Raw genomic sequence first — 17318 nt, forward strand, 5'->3', positions numbered from 1 at the left:
TCTAGATTCCATACCAAGGGCACTCAATGTATTTCTATGTCCCCCTGTGCAGAACGATGTCAAAGGCCTTACTGAAATCCAAGTACGCTACATCTAGCTCGCTCCGCTGATCAGCGATGGCAAACCTTTTAGGCTCAATGTGTGGAAAATTCCTAACTTTACTCTGCTGGTGTTTCAATACCCCCCCCCCAAAAAAAAAAAAAAAACCCAGACACAATTCTTTATATATTAATTTAAAAAAAACAGTTTCATATAGCACATTAATCAAACAGGATGAAAACATTGATTATCTTGAAGTATAAAGTATGAAAAATCAGTGACTCACAACAGAGAGGTCCTATAATTTTTTGGGGCACTGGTGGATGCTGGAGTGTCATCCAAAACATTGACACATGTGTCATAGGTTCACCACCACTGCCCTTGATCCAACTCTCTGGTCCCCAATCAAAGAATTTGATCAGATTATTTTGACAAGATTTACCTCTAGTAAAACTCTGCTGCCTTGGATCATGCAATTCACTGGAGAAGATTTTTGAGAAGTGAAGAGTTTTTCTATTGTTTCCTGTAGACCAGTTCCTAATAGATGGGCAAAGCCCCATCTCTGAATGGATTGAGTCTTGGGGTTCTTGAATCTTTGCACCCAGTTAATAGTCAAGGAGACGACCTGGGTTTTGTGACTGTGACAAGAGATATTGGCAACAGCTATTTCTGAACCAAGGAAGGTTTTTTTTAGGGTTACCACAGTTTTATGATTGTTAATGAATACAATCATCCCAACCTCTGTGCGGAAGGGATAGTGAAGACTGTGGAGGCTGGGAATGTTGGAGGAAGGAGGAAAGTGGCTAGAAAATGCACCATGGACAAAAAAAGCACTGCACTCCTTGTGATAATTTGTATTTTGTTATTCATGATTTTTATAATACCATCTCATTTAAGTTAAAGTAAAGCTTTTTATTCGAACACCAACATTTGTTTCCATCTTTTATGAGCATGTTATAAAATAGCCTGACCGCACACATATGTGCACCCCGCTTTAAGTGGGCGTGTGCCTATGTGCATAAATCCTGCTTCTACCGCCTAAGTCCGGGAATTTTAAAAGGCGTACATGTCCACACCATTGCTAGTTTCATCAGTTTGTCCACCAGTTCACCCAGTTAACAGCTAGGTCCACCAAAGCCCCCCGTTTTAATGGTCTGCACTCCCCCCCCCCCAGTTACCCTGACCCTTTAATCCTCTGAGAAATGACTCTTTCTTTTTAGTTTTTAACTTACACCTTGTCCCTTACACGGCAGGGGATCTGGGTGCATGCCCAGGCATGGACGTATTTACATGCAGATTTCTTTGCCATGCCCCGAAACACCTGTGTCCCGCTCCAACCCTTTTTGAAAACTTTTGAGATGTGCGCACAGCAGGAGATATGTGCACATCTGGGCAGCTTTTAAAATTCGGTGGGAGTGCACGAGCCCGGCTTCTGTGCGTAGCTCACAATTTTGGCACATCCTGGGCTTTTAAAATTCACCTCTAAGAGTATTGTCCAGATGGCGCTGGTAATGCTAGTGTGACCTAGCTTTGCCTCTTACTTAATTTTCTCCTAGATTTTTCTAGCATAGGCAGTGGTAGGGGTTTTTATTCCATTTTTAGAATTCTCTCTATGAGTTGTCCCCACCTTTTTTGAGGGAGGCTTCTATGGGCTATAAATGTCCACTGAGCATGCTCAGAAACTGGAGGGAAGGAGGACTTGAAGCAAAGAAAGGCAATTAGTGAGGAGAAAACAAGGTCTTTGCCATCCCCCAGGTGGACTGAGCAGAAAGAGAAGGGTTTTTCCCAGCTTCTTTGAAGAATAGACCCAGAGTGGAGTTTGAAGATTTTTGCTCCTTTTGGGATTTTGAATGGAATCCAGTTCCTGACAGAAGGGATTCCCCCCCGGCATCTGATAGGGCTAGCTTTGATTCCTTTTGCCTTTGCTTAGAGTCAATAGCGAAGATGACAAGTGAAAGATTTGTGATCGGATTGTTGGTGGTTTTTGCTCATGACCAGTTAACAGAGAATAGTGACTGCTACAGGAGGATGCCTTCCCCATGACCAGAAACAGTGGGCTGTGACTTCCATGCTATTTTTGAATGGTTTTGAAGAACTGTTTTTGAAGAATTTTTATAACAGAGTTTTTTCAGACTTTGGAGGACAAGGGATTTTTCCACCTTTTCCCAGCAGTTTGAGGATTGTTGGACATGGGTGCTGGTACAGAGGAGAGAACTGAAAGGAGGAGGAGAGATATGAATAAGGACGCTATGGCTTTTCGAGCACTGATTTTCTGCATGTGGTTTTTGAACTTTACAATTCTTGTCTAGATTTTGATTTCTAAACTAAAGTAAATTTTTGTTGAACACCAGTTTGGACTCGGAGACTCTTTCTTTTGCATTGGGCCATTATCAGTGAGTTGAGAGTGTGCTAGATTTTTCCTTTTATTTTCCCTTGTTTCTCTCTGGCCCCTCCTGCAGACCTCCTGGCACAATAAAGAGGAGCAGTGCTTGGTGACTTAATTAAAGACTATAAGACGCTATGGTCCAGGAAGTTAAGCTTTCCACCCGCTGGATGAACCCCGGTAATGTAGCTCCCTGGATCCAGCACATCGCCCTAACGGGGAAACCACTACACTAAATGTATTTCAGATGGTGTGATTATAAACTGGTTAATTATTAATTAATATTATTTATTTAAGTGGGTTGCATTGATTTAATATATTTACGTATGAGTATATAGATGGTGTTTGTATTAGATATGTTGATTCTGAGAAAACCTAAAATACTATAAAAATAGTAAAATATTGGAAAAATCCATAAAACAAAGCTGTTCAGTATCTTTTATGAAACTCATTCTAACTAATTGTATAATATTTTGATTTGAGGTTGTATTAGTGAAAGGAGCACTGAGCCTAGTGATTCGGTTCAGAGTTCTCCACAGCATGGAATAATTAATATTCCTCCCTGGGTATGCTATAGACTTAAAAGGAGTTGAGATGTCTTATTCTTCTCACAGGGAATAAAAGTACCCAAGGAAATGGTGGATGGAGCCTCTTGTGAAGATTAATTAAATTTAAGGTTTTTGTGATCTCCTGCAGGTAGTTAAATGAAAGGATTTTTCAAAGGATTTTTCTGTAATTGTTCCCTGCCAGTCTTTTGCTGTGTGTTTCCAGAGATGGAACAGTTCCCCTCATTCTTTGGTACATCTTGTATAAGGTTGGTAAAAGGGGCTTATGTGCCAATAATTCCCCATCTTCTCGGTGAGCCTGAATTTTCTTGAGATCTTTCCCTAGGAAGCCTATTTGAGGTATTTTTGAGGTAATATTATATAATGTGTTAAGCTCTTCCCTGAGACTTTAAGTGAGGAATAAACTGTAAATAAGGAAAAAAAAGTTGTGTGTTCTTCCTCAAGGAGAACAGATATCTAATTGTTATATGCTGTGTATTGTGTATTGTGATTGTGATATGTCTTTAGTGCTCTTTCAGTTCATCATGCTGGTTACACAGTTTCCCTTTGGTTTGTGCTCCCCTAAGTGGTCAAAGATAAAAATTACATCTCATTTAATTTGTGGCTGTTTTAAGTGTACTGTTGTATGTGAATATTACATTGCTGCTAAAAGGGAAGAAAAAAAAAAGAATTGAATCAGTTTCCTGCATCAAATTATCTCTCTCTTTCTTTTTTGGCTTGGCTAGGGGAGAGATGTGGCAGGGCCTTGCCTCTGCCACTAATAGTGTTCCTGTTTTCCAGCTAATGAAGGGCTTTTGCATTTTGGAGATCCTTCCCCTACCTTTGGCCTTCCATTTTTCGGGATGGATTTTAGGGGTATATATTGCCCTCTGAGCATGAACAGAGGGTCTTTCTGCTCCACGATGGATATATTTTTTTATTTTTTATCTGATTTTTATATTCCACTTTTTGACACTTCAAAGCTGATTACATTCAGGTACTGTAGGCATGGGATAGATGAAGAGGTGTTTGACAGTTGGGAGTTGTTTGGGATGGAGTTAGTGGAACAGCTTTGGAGATATTTTTGCTCAATGCTCTACTAAGAGGGCTAATCTTCCCCTCTCTAGGACTGGATTAGATCTTGGGCTTTTGCTTGTGCCCAGCAAACAGCAAAGCAGAGACTTTGGATGTGAATATATTGTTCTAAAAACTTTTGTGATCAGTTCCAACAGCGCGTCCAGTGTCACCTTGCTGTGGGTATTGGAAACTGGCTGTTTTATCCTACGACCAGTAAACGGTGGATAAGACTGCTGGTTTTGTAAGCACTTTTGAAGAGTATTTGGAGTCCTCTAATTTTGAACAAGGGGATTTTTCCTTCTCACCCCTTGCCTTATGCTGGTTGCTAAAGAGAATTTTCCCACTCTCCATAAGGATCAGATATTGGAACTAGTTTGGTTAGAGAAAGAAGCATGAACAAGGAAGGTGACATGGATAAAGAGACCACTGCTTTTGTTATCATAATTTTTATTTTGCTGTTCATGATTTTTGTGATCCTAGCCTGTATTTTGATTTTTAAATCAAAGTAAATCTTCAATTGAACACTATCCTTTGACTCCATGCCTTATTCAAGAGTGTCTCACCTCTTAAAAGACTATTCTATTGTGTCAACCAGTAAAACCAAGAAAAAGAGAGAGAGTTGGGTAATGAGTTTATGACTAAGCTTGAGTTACCCACTGCTGCACCAGGGGTCCAACAGGTTGAACCTCCCCCCCACCGGATGAACCCTGGCATTCCAAAAGGCGGCCATGGACAATGTGTGAAAGGAAGAGAGGTCTGGGATATTGAGGAGCTGCCCTGGGAAATGTGTCACTCCCTTAATCCAGTGCACCCCCACGGTGGGGGTAAGGGAGGTTACACATAAATTATCCATATATCATAAAGACATTTGTTAAAAACTGGTATTTATTCACAGCTTTTGAAGGACTAGTACTTCCAGCCATTGTGCAAAAGATGAGATCTACTGGCCAGACGTAAGGCTATATTTGCAGGTTTCCAGAGAGAACCGTGGTGCGCTGCCTCCAGTCAAAGATTTTCACTCACTAAGTGACATGGGAGGGGGGGATGTAAAATAAGAAAAAAATATCCCCAAATAGTTGTTAATGAAGGCCCATGGCTGCAGGCCGTGGAGACGGATTCTGATTGCGCTGAATGTTCAAAGGAGCAAGGGGAAAAGCTAGGCTAAAAGAAAAAGTTTGGCATGACCAGAAAAGGCATTAACATATAAGGAACACAACTGACGAGAGCAAAACTGAAAGGAAAGCTAGGAAAAAAGAACAAAGCAAGAAACAAATGAGCAAAGAATTGATTTGGTATCTGGGTATCTGATATTTGAAAGAATCTTGTATAGTAAGTAAAATAGGTAGGTAGGTAGGTAAGGTTTTAGGATCTGCAGAATATACATGTTTTTAAATAAATTAAATCAGACTTGCTACTGAATGATTTACAGTTAACTTTAGCACCAGCTAGCAGATTTAAATGGTTTGGCTTATAAATACTGCCATAAAAGCAATTCACTTTGGAAAGAAAAGAATGTGTGTTTTAATATTATAGATTATGTAATGTTAATTTTACAACAGCAATATTGCATTCTAACCAGCAATTAGTTATTTTAGCCCCCCTGAAAATACACTGCACAACTGGGAGCAAAAAGCAAATGAGAATAGCCAAGATTGAAGATTTCATTTGGAAAGGTCAGATCTGAAAATAATTTGAATACCTCAGTCTGTTTTGCCAAAGGAAATAATTTTGCATTCAGAATCATCTAATTGTGTCACTCATACATATTCGTTTAGGTTCACTTTATAGATAAGTGAAAGACTATGGAGTTCCATTTACAGTAGGCTACTGCATTAGCATATGAATTTAAAATTCTGTGAAAAGATTATATACCATAGAATCAAATGTATATATATATATATATATATATATGTGTGTGTGTGTGTGTGTGTGTGTGTGGAAAGAGAGAAGGAAAGAGAGAGAGAGAGTAATTTTCAAAGCAATCTAGTCACTTGACCATGGGGTTAGGCGGCACCTAGATCCCTAGGTTAGAGAAATGCCCCACCGAGAACAGCTAACCATAATCACACTTTCAAAACAAAACTATTAATTGCTGCTGAATGGGTATTCTGAGAGGCAAGTTTGAGTAAGTGGAGGTAAAATACAGGTGTTTATTTCATATTCAAATATATGCTTATTTCTTTCAGCACATTGTCATCTAGCAGATGTAGCAACGTACATGAGTATTTTTTTTACCTGTGTACCTTGAAGTTAATTTTCAGAGTATAGTTACAAGATGCATGGATACTGAAGTACCTGTGTACTTTGCATCTAGCTGGCTTACTGAAAGCTGCTTTCATAATATATGCATGCATTTTTATATAGAGAGCACTAGAGACAGAAAGGGGACCTATTATATCATATTTTATATAAAGTTGTGCAAAACAGACTCAGTGAATAAAATCAAATATTTTAACATTTTATACAACAAATATTTTAAATATAGTTCATACAAATTTGTATGTAACATTTGAAAACAAATCCTTTTGTATAAAAAGTTCCAAAAATAAGCATACTTGCAGACAGTAACTGGGGTAACTGTGATACATCCATCTCGCTGTCCTCTAATTGTACAGAGAATATACATGAACATCGAAACAGGACAAAAGCATATTGAATAACATTTTTACTAAACAGATAACAATGAAATCTAAAACGGGCACTCAAGCCTATACTCTTTTCTCACCCTGAGGCAAATCCTTAGGACCTCTTATAACTGCTGCTCACTGGTCTTCTAAGACACACCTCTGATTTGCTAGGCCTTTCTGATGCAGAAAATGTGTACGGAGGGTGGCCACACTGGGCAGGCCGCCATGCCCAACAAGTTTGCCAGTCTCCTTCCCTCATCTGCGGAGTACAATTCTCTGGGTGCCTTCTTGGCCCTATTTACTGGACCTACTGCTGCTGTACCTCTGGATATTCAAATCTATTGGATTAAGGCTAAAATCCTAGTCACACATATCCCACACAAGGCTTCTGTCTCCTCCCCTTTCCTCCTCTCCCCAGAACTAGGATTAAGTATCCCAGTGAGACAGGGATAACAAAGAAAGAAGAGCAACAAGCTAGCCTAACATATACATATCTATTACAGATCCAAGTCTTGGCAATTGCACAATCATAATGCTAGGTGGGGAGGGATGAGATGGGAGGACAATTTAGGTGCAGCATCTGGAAGCAGCAGATGCAAAACCAAGAGGACTGGAGCTGGCCCAGTTTTAAATTTGGGGCCAGCCCTGCTCTCCCTGCCGACATCAGCAATCCCTGTCACAACCAATCAAGATGTGTGATGGTGCTGATGTCAGCACTTTCATGCCCAACTTTTATTTTATATCAGCGATTCTTGCCAGAACTAATCACACGACTCACTGGTGCTGACTTGAACACAAATTACTAGCAGGTGCATCATTATGATGCACCAGCACCAGTATAGAGAGGCCTAGTGCCAACCATAAGCCACGCAGCTCGCACCATTATCAAGGAGGACCAGGGTTTCCCTTCCACCTAGTGCACGAGGTCTGCATGCTGCCACACAGGCAGTCCTGGGCAGCCCCAGGCAGGAAGTACCAGCACTCTCTGACAGGCAGCATCCATGCACTCTGTATGGTGGCTGCCCACAAACTGAGGCAACCATGGCATCCCTGTCTGCGTTACCTTTTATTTGTACAGAGATTATACTGGAACAATCAAAACCAGACACATTCATATTGGAAAGTAATTTTTCAATCAATGCATGATTAAGCTATAGAATTTGTTACTGGAGGATGTGGTCAAGGCATCCAGCATAGCTGAGTTTAAAAAGGGTTTGGACAAGTTCTTGGAAGAAAAGATCATAAACACTTATTAATCATGTAGGCTAGGGCAACGAGAAATGGATCTACTCTATGGGATCTGTTGGGTAATTCTTAGAAATCCATATTGGCAATTGTCAGAGACGGGATGTGCTATGTACCTTTTTTATGACCTAGCATGGCACTTCTTATGAATGACATTTGGCTATAACCTTTATTTGATACTGAACAGCCCTCAAGCTGTATCTCCAGAAGTGATTATAGTTCAAAAGGAGCAGGTGGGGAGCCTTGACATTGTGGGATTTGTTCATCATCTTCGTTAATGAAAGATTAATGTCCAAAATACCCCACTTCAGGGTAAATTTGCCTGCCATCTTTTCCTGGATTGAGCAATGCAAAATCATGATTGAGCAATGCAAAATCACTGTACAGTTTGTATGCCCCCAGAATGGAGTCAAAGTAGCATCACATGGGTTTCACCAATGTGGGGTCAGCACACATTGCTGTAGAGACTAAAAAAGCAAAGGAACAGACCAAATTATTATTTCTCCTTGAACTGGCTTAAAGGCCTTTAGAGTGTGCCTGAACTTCCTTTGCTCCCGGACTGGCTCGACGCTGCAAATCACCATGTTGACCAGATGCCTAAGGGTGCGTGCCCGCGTGTGGCCCGACTGATGTACCAGCATTGGCGTGAACCTCAGGGGCGTTCCCTGAGATGACGCCACCAGCTCCAGATATTTAAGGTCTCAGTGTTTGCTAACAAGATGAGTTAGCAAGAGTTCACTTCCTCCTGGTCACTGCGGATGGGATTTGCTTTCTGTAAACCCAGCTACTCTGCCTCCTCGGACTTCACTAGAGGTACCTGCTCCTCGGGGGCCTCACTCTCTCTTTTTCTTTTCAGGTCGCAGTACGTAACCGGTATTCGCTCCTCGAGGGCCCATGTCCCGGACTTGCTCCTGAATACCACTTCTGCTAAGAAGTCATCGCTGCTTACAACATTGTGAGTTTACATCTATCTCTTAGAGATTTCCCTGGGATCAGGTACTTGCTCCTCGAGGGCCTAATGCATACCATCTCCTGGGCTGCCTCAAGAGACTATTGTGTGAGTGTTACCATCAAGGACTTGTTCCAGAACTCTGCATAGACTGCCTACTCACTTTCTTAGTTTCTCTACAGCTCAGCCATCCTGGGATCGCTGTTCCAATACCTGAGGGGCTACAGCCCAGCCGGGCGCTTCCAGCTCTACTACTGCCACCTTTGGTGGTTTACTATAGTGTCTAATAAAATAATTAGTGTGTGTCTGTCTCCTACACTAAGCCTGACCAGTGGTCCCTCTCGGGATTTCCCCAGAGGGCGTGGTTACCTTCCACTGGTCCAAGGATCCACCACAACTATTCTAAATAACAACAGATTGCTAGATACCAGCTTTTACAACAGAGCTTTCTGACAATAAGTACCAGTACTGAGCATACCTTGTGGGGAATATCTGCACTACGAGTGCCTTTTAGGGGAATACCTGTGCAAATGACTACTTAGTGAATACCCGTGGGAGGGAAGATCTCTGAGGGGAATGCCAGCATAGGTGCTTCTAAGAGACTGCTGCAATGACAAGGCTCACCTGTCAAGGGACTTGCCACTTGTCTATGGATGCAAGTATCTGTTCTCCAATTTAACATGGCAAGTACTGATAATCTTCCACTGCTCACAGTGGGAAAGAGAGGAAATCTATCTTATTCCTTGTAATAAAAACCTATAAGGGACCTGGCATTCTGGCCTTCATGTCCTTTCTCCTCTGGTATGACCCTAGGTCAGAGTTTAGCTACCCTGATAGGGGTGTCTTCACAGCTTGAATGGGGGCCATCACACTATTGTTTGTGCGTATCCCTGAAGTTCCATGCCTCATAAACGAGCCTTCTACTGCAGCCATGGGGGCCCAACTTTCCTCCCTATCCTCTTGATCTGCATCCCTAAAACTCCAAAGTAGAGAGCATTGGCATTGACCCAGATCCAGTCCCCTGACTCCATCCCCTCACCACTCTGCTGCGAGTCACAACTGGATCTGGTAGTTGACTATATGTCAGCTTCTGAAACCCTGCATGTCCACAGAACCAGCTGGCATGTAGGTCATTTGGATAGGGCACCCCTGTCTCAAGTTGTTTGGTGCCACAGGGGCTGGGACTACTAATGATCTGGCCATGTATTGTGCTGGGGCATGATCAGCCACAGCTAAGAAATCTGACCGATGAGGCATGTCGTTGAGGTGACACAGGCTGCTAATCATCTGAAGAGGCTACTGCAATTAGCTTCCAGCCACCAATAATATCTACAAATGCTAAATGAGTGTCTTCTATTTATTTATTTACTTATTTATTTTGTTTTATTTATCTGGTGAACCTCAGTACAGGCATAGAAATACCATACAATACATTCCCAAAAAAATACTGTAGCCTGACATTTTTCCAATTTCAACAAATTGCTTTTACAGTAAGCAAACATACATAAGTCAAGACAACCTTACACACATCTCTCATACATAACATGTACACATATAGGAAACCAATATCACCCTTAAGCTATTATATTTTTAACTGGAGAGGTGCAGTCTCACAAAACAAATCCCATGCTGTCTGATAGTCTTTGTGGAGTGTTCTTTAAATGAGTTTCTTTTTAATTGGGCAATAGGAAGAGCTGAAGCCCACAGCAGGCACCTACTAGGTGGGAGAGACTAGAGCAAAGGAAAGAAGTCTGATGGCCACCAAAACAGCTGGGCATTGAGACCTTTAAATCACTGAGCCAGAAACCGTTTAAAATGTACGTTCAGCACCCGGGAGCAGCAGATGCAGTGAAGAGTGGTTCTAAATCAGTTTTAAATTTAGTGCCAGCCTTGCCCCTCCCCCCTCCCACCAATATCAACACCTTAGTGCAGCCAATTGCACGGCAAAGTGATGCCATAATCACCAGCATACCCAAAGCGTAATTTGGACCCACCCTTGGACATTTCATTTCAATATCAGTGAGCTCTGCCAGCGTCAATCATGGGGATGAATGATGACAACATCCAACAACAACACTGGTTCCCTGGAGGACACATCATTGCAATGTCCCAGTATGCCTAGACAGGTGTTTGGTGTCAGTCTTGAGCCAGGTGGCTGGCACCGTTATGGAGAAGAACCTGAGGCTTCCTCCTACCTGCGACTGGTGCGTTGCTGCTGGAGAAAGTCTCTGAAGGCCATGGGCCAGGAACACCAGCACCCATTACAGAGGGCATCCACACACATGGTTAAAATTGTATATTCCTCAATTCACAGTTAAACGTTTTCAGATGACCTTGCTAATACTTTGTTTTTTACTTCACTGAATACATTTACTGAACTACAACAGAGATCGGCATTAAAACTTGGAAATGAGGTTAGTTTCATACTTTTGCACGCTGTAAAACATTTTCTTTTTAAATGTTTATTTCCTGAAAGATTAAATGTTTTGCAGCTGATATGCTCGTCAATGATAATATCACCATGGACAAGGGATGTGCAGAAATTTTAATTCGAGACATTCATTCAGGTGTCAAGCTCAAATCTGTTTGGCTATGTCAATGAGAATTATTTTGATAAAGGAGCTTGGGATGAAAGATAATCATTCAGAGACGGTACTGTGACATTGTCTACTTTGATCGAATTCTAGATGGCTTCATTCTTCCACCAAATACACAATAGTTTGTCACACTGTAGTGTATTAATTCTGTATGAACAGGTAGACTTCAAGAGGATAACAGTAATTTCAAAGAATCAGCGTAAACTGAAAGGAGCAAGAAAGGTCAAATCTTTTGAGTCAGATCTAAACCTTTGGGTAGGTGTCAAAAAAGCAGTCAGAAAAGTGTAATCATACTTTTCTATCTATAGGTCAGTTGGGACAGACCACATATGTGAACTTCACTAATATGTATTTCTTTTCCCTTCCCAATTTATTATAGTGTCACTGCTGAAGTGTAATTCTGTTTTATTCTTTGAAATGTAGGTGTCAGATATTGATGTGAAAGAGCAACAGCCATGAATGGGAGTAAGTAAGAATTTAGGAATTCAGAGCTAGAAAGGGATTCAGAGCACAGCAATGAAACTATATTGCTTTCTTTCACTACTACCATAATACCATCAAATTTTCACTTATATTTCCAGAAAATCTAAATAGGCCAACAAAAATGAATAAGTCATCTACTTTCTTCCACAAACAGAATTAACTAAAAATTGGCCATCACTGCCCATCGATTGCCGACAAATAACTTCAACTATTTTAGTATTTTGCCCTATAATGTAAATTGAATCTTTTTTCAAACTATGTCAAAGACCATAGCTTGAAATGAGAGAAAACAAGAAGGAATGTACTTCTCCTTGTTAATATATGGAAAGCTAAATTGTTCCCCTTGTTAATAAAGATGAGGATGGAGCCTCTGTTCCAGCAATAATTAAGGTGGCAGTTTCACCAATGTTTTTGGAGCCATAGAAGATGCTGCACTGAAGAGTCTATTTGTATGGAATTGGGAAGATGGCCAGAAGAATAACCAGAAGAGAGAATGCACATTTTAGCCTACTAAGTATTTCCCCCTTTCAATTCCTGCATTTCCAAAGACAGAAATTTAGCCTGTCGTGCTGCATCTTTAAAAGCGTTGACTGCAAGCTGCTTGGTCTTGCATGTAAAGCAGGAAGATAGGTGGAAAACCTGAGAGAGTGGAGTAACTTACTTGTAACATGAGTTCTCCGAGGACAGCAGGATGTCATTCCTCATACATAGGTGATGTCATCACTTGGAGTTCAGCTTGATAATTTGAAATCAAAGCTTCTAGAAGCTTTAAGCATCCCACTAGGCATTCCCCCCACATCACATTTTTTATTTATTTAAAATTAGGGATGGGCATTCAGAAGAAATGAAATAGGAAATGAGACAAAATTTCCTATTTCATTTTGTTTAGTTTTCGAAGCATATGGCCTAGGCCAACATCACGGCAACCTATCACAGCTTAGGCCTATGCAAGGCCGAGGCTTTGGTCTGGGCCTAGGGGTCAGGACCAGGCCTCAAAGCTTGGTCTTGATGCCTAGGCCCAGGCTGAAGCCTCAGCTGTGCATAGGTCTAGGCCAATATAGGTCACTGAACTTTGCCCTAGGCCCTTTGCAAGGCCAATGCTTCATCCTGGGCCTAAGCTTCGGCATCAGAACCCCCCTGGACCGGGTAGGTGGGGGCTGGGGAGGCCTTGGAAGTCCCCATTTCTTTTTTTTCTTTTTTCTTTTTTCATTTTTGTTTTTTTTTTTTAATGTTTATGAAGTAAACATTAGACAAAATGAAATTTTTGAGAAATCAAACCCCCAAAATCAAAATGAAACTAAATGTTTTTCTTCTTCCTATCCCTATTTAAAATTACTTATAGCCTGCTCTGTTGAAAGTTTGAAGTGGGGTATAACATTAAAACAATAACCATATAAGGGAAAGCAACTGAAAGAAGACTGAAAGGACCTGCATGTGATCTAAGACTTGCAGAAAACACAGCCATGGGGAGGTGGGAGGGTTTTATAAGGACTTTTATCATCTAAGAATCCCTTGGTAGTTGTAAGTAACCATTTTCTACAAGGGCAAGCAGGATGGCAGTCCTCATATAAGGGGAATCCCAAGCTATAGGCTGCTCTGACTAAAAAAAGGAAAATGCAAAACTCAAAACAGTGCCAATGTGTCAGACTGATCTTTATTGTAACAGGCTTTCTTAATGTTTTCTGTGGATTTTTTAAGGCAATCTGGAACCAAAATAATGGACCTTGGTCAGGATGGATATGGGTTCTATACCTCAGAGTGAATCCATAGAATAGAGTGGCCAAAACTACAGTTGTGTCAGGTTCCTCTGTCAAAAAGAGTAATGAGATGTGAACTCCATATCACAGCTTTGTGGATTCTTCTACACTGCCATGGCTCTACCATACTCATCTTTGATATGCCCCACTAAATTTAGATCTTTCTGGGCATAGTAGAAGAAGACACATCTGCTAGCCAAATAGAGATAAAACCCTTAGCTATGGCAATTCCAGTCTTTTTGGTGTGAAACAAAACAAAATGTTGGGTGGGCTATCTGATGGTTTCAGGCCACTCCAGATAGAAGACTATGATTCCCTTGCAATCCAAACCGCGACATCCATTAAGCTTTGTGGACCTCAGACACAAACATAGGCAAACATAAGATGCATGCGTAGAACCACTGTATTATAAAAAAAAGTTTGTATAAAGTGGATAAGTCACTAGAGCCTGGAGCTCATTGACTTTGTGTGCTGAAGTGACTGCCACAAAAAATATGACCTCCCAGGTCAGGGTCCTCAGCTCACAAGAGTCCAGAAGCCCATAAGAAGCTTCTACCGACTTCTTGAGTACCACATTGAGGTACCATGACGCAGCAGGAGGCTTAAAAGGAGGTTTCAACTGAAAATAATCCCCACATAAAATGAACAACTAAAGATCATTCAGAAATGAATATATCTTCTACATGGCAGTGATAAGCACCAGTTGCACAGAGCTGAACCCTAGGTTAGTTCTCAAATCTGACTCAGGGAACTGTAGAAGTTATTCAAGTACTTACTGTATGAAACAGAAAAAAGGATCTAGGGCTTTTTTCTCACTTCACATGGTAAAAGTACTCCATTCAAAACCATAGTATTTCCTTTTGAAATCCTTCTTGGAAATCAGAAGATACATTATTGGACTGCTTCACAGATTATAAGGCATGGCAATCCTCTTAGTGTCTAGTCTGTGAGATCCAGATACTCAATGCTGAAGTAACATAGCGGCCGCCTATCCTAAGAGATCAGTGTTAGGAATCCCCCAACCTGATGGACATCTCCCAATGGAATTGGAACTAAAGTTGTCTCAACCAATAAGGAAGCTAAAAGGATCATAGATCCACCATCTCTTACAAATTTCCATAAGGCTTTGCAACCAGGGGTATTGGAGGATATACTTACAGAAGGCTCTGACTCTAATCCAAGGCAAAGTTTTCCAAGGCTAGCTCCTGCACACTCTTCTCTTGTAAAGTTTGGGAATCTTTTTGTTCGGAGGAGATGCAAACAGAGCTACCAAGGGTTTGTTCCACATGACAAATATCTTGACTGCTACTCCCCTATCCAGGGACCATTCAATGGGGTTACATGTCTTGATTCAGTCTGTCCACCAGGCACATGGTTCTGAAGACCAGTCTGTGAGAGATGGCTCAATACCATATCGGGACAGTTTCATGTCACAGGAGGTACAATCCTATTCAAAGCCCCCTACTCCCCTGCCTCCACCTACCCATTTGTTGATATAGAACCTGGCTACCTAAATGTTTATTTGGATGAGAAAAAATGTGTCATTCAATTAAACCCTACAAGCCTTCAGAACATATCCTACCATCCTTACCTTGAGGAAGTTTATCTGATGGAATTTCTCCTGAGCAGACCTATGACCCTGGGAGTAGAGCTACTCTATGTGAGCTGCCCTCCAGTCCAGGTTGCACTCATCTGTGATTAAGAAAATTTGCACCAAAGGAATTTGGAATAGATCAACCAACAGGACAGAGAGTCCCTCAATGGTTGGATGATCTGGATGCTGTCCTGGAGATAATGATTGGATGGAATCCACTGAGATCATAGAGTCCATTGGAGCCTTCGACTATGAAGATATGCCATAGCAGCAACACATACAATAGAAGCCATAAAGCCCAACAACCTTGACATGACTCATTTTTATTCTCTCCACAGCAGATATCAACATATTAATCCTTTCTTGCAAGAGAAGAACTTTTGCCTGAGATGCAACTAGCAGAATTCCAATTGAGGTGATGGGCTTAGGTGGGATTTGGGGTTACTGATAATAAACCTTTGCAATTCCAACATCTGGATTGTTCTGCTTATTAATTCTGTGGCCCTCCTTAAGATGTGCTCTTGACCAAAAAATTATCCAAGTTGGAAAAACATGCACCTCCAATTTACACAGGTATGCAGGCATTACAAGACATTTTTGAAACACATGGAGTACTGATGTGAAGCTGAAAGACAGCATATGATATTGGAAATAATATTTCCATATTACAAATTTGTGATATTTCCCAAGAGCAGGAAAAATATCTATGTGGGTAGAAGCTTCTCTTAGATCTAGGGAGCACAGATATCCCCCCCTTCTAAAAAATAATTAGGATGCAGAGGGAAATCACCTTGTGTTTTCCCTTGACTGGTGCTTGTTTAACATTCTCTGGTCTAGGATGGGACTGAGTCTAGATGGGACTGAGCCTCCACACATATTTGGGGATTAAGAAATATTTGGAGTAGAATCCCATCCTTATACCCCTGATAAACCGGGTTCAACTTCATGGACCTCTAAAAGAGTGGAAAACGCTTCATGTGGCAACACCTCATGCTGAGAGGCTACCAAGCACTTCTGGATGAGTGCTTTAAGGAAGTATCCAATAGATGTACGCTCCTCTTCTGATTATGCTGAGAACTCAAGTGTCTGAAGATACTCTTGAACAACAGTTTAGTCACCACCATCGGACTCCCCTCAACTAAAAGTTTCTCTGATGCCCAAAGTGGAATCTGGTCTGTACTCTCCTTGATCCAGTTAAAGCCCTATCCCAAGTCTTGGCTGGGTTATGGATTTTGGTCCCTTTACTTGCCTGAGTGATAGTGAGGAATCTGCTGCTGATGGGGATGAGGAGACAATGGTAAGCATCTTCTCCCTTTTTAACTTCTCACTCGCAAGTCTCCAGGTTTTGCATGGTAGCAGCAGGGGAGAGGGTGCACAGTGGCCTTAATATCAAGTCAATACTTCCTTGATCCTATTATCCAAGAGATTCTCTCCATTATGTGGCATGTAAAATGCCACATAATGGACCAGGTGTTATCCACATTCCAGCATCCACTATCAACCTTAGAAAGGCATGGTACTTTGAGGTATCCGCTCTGACAATTCTTTGGTTTTCATTAGATCCTACATATGTTGGCATCTGAAGAACTGACAGAAGACTATGTAAGTGTTGATCATAGCCCCTTGATAATCCTTCATCCTAAGATTGCCAAGAGTACTAAAGTGTGCCCTAAAGGTCTTGGCTTTCTTGAGGATGACTTCAGACATCACAGACTGATATGGTAGCTGCTACTTTTTAATCCTGGAGTCCAAAAACATTAATCATGTCCACCTATGGGAGCCACAGAAAGGGGAGATCCCATATCCTTAACTGGGTCTCCTGGAAGATTTTATGAATAGGCATTACCTCAATATCCCTGAAAGGAACCATGAACTAGTTTTTTTGCATTTCTGATGGAATGGCATCCATTATTCTCTTAAAAAATTGCCAGTGGAGAATTCTACTGAAGGACACTTTCTCCTCTCCTGTGGAGGAGAAGGGTCAGAGAGGTGATGATGCCTTCTAATCAGAGAAATCTTCAG

General features: G+C 41.3%; 1 protein-coding gene across 4 annotated transcripts in view; it reads right to left on the bottom strand.

The window, feature by feature from the left end:
• Positions 1 to 17318, bottom strand: part of NRXN1 (neurexin 1) — a 2509029-nt gene that overhangs the window by 305220 nt on the left and 2186491 nt on the right. The gene's annotated exons all lie outside the window — the stretch shown is intronic.

Source organism: Rhinatrema bivittatum, chromosome 3 (genome assembly GCF_901001135.1).
Source record: "Rhinatrema bivittatum chromosome 3, aRhiBiv1.1, whole genome shotgun sequence".
Lineage (NCBI taxonomy): Eukaryota > Metazoa > Chordata > Amphibia > Gymnophiona > Rhinatrematidae > Rhinatrema > Rhinatrema bivittatum.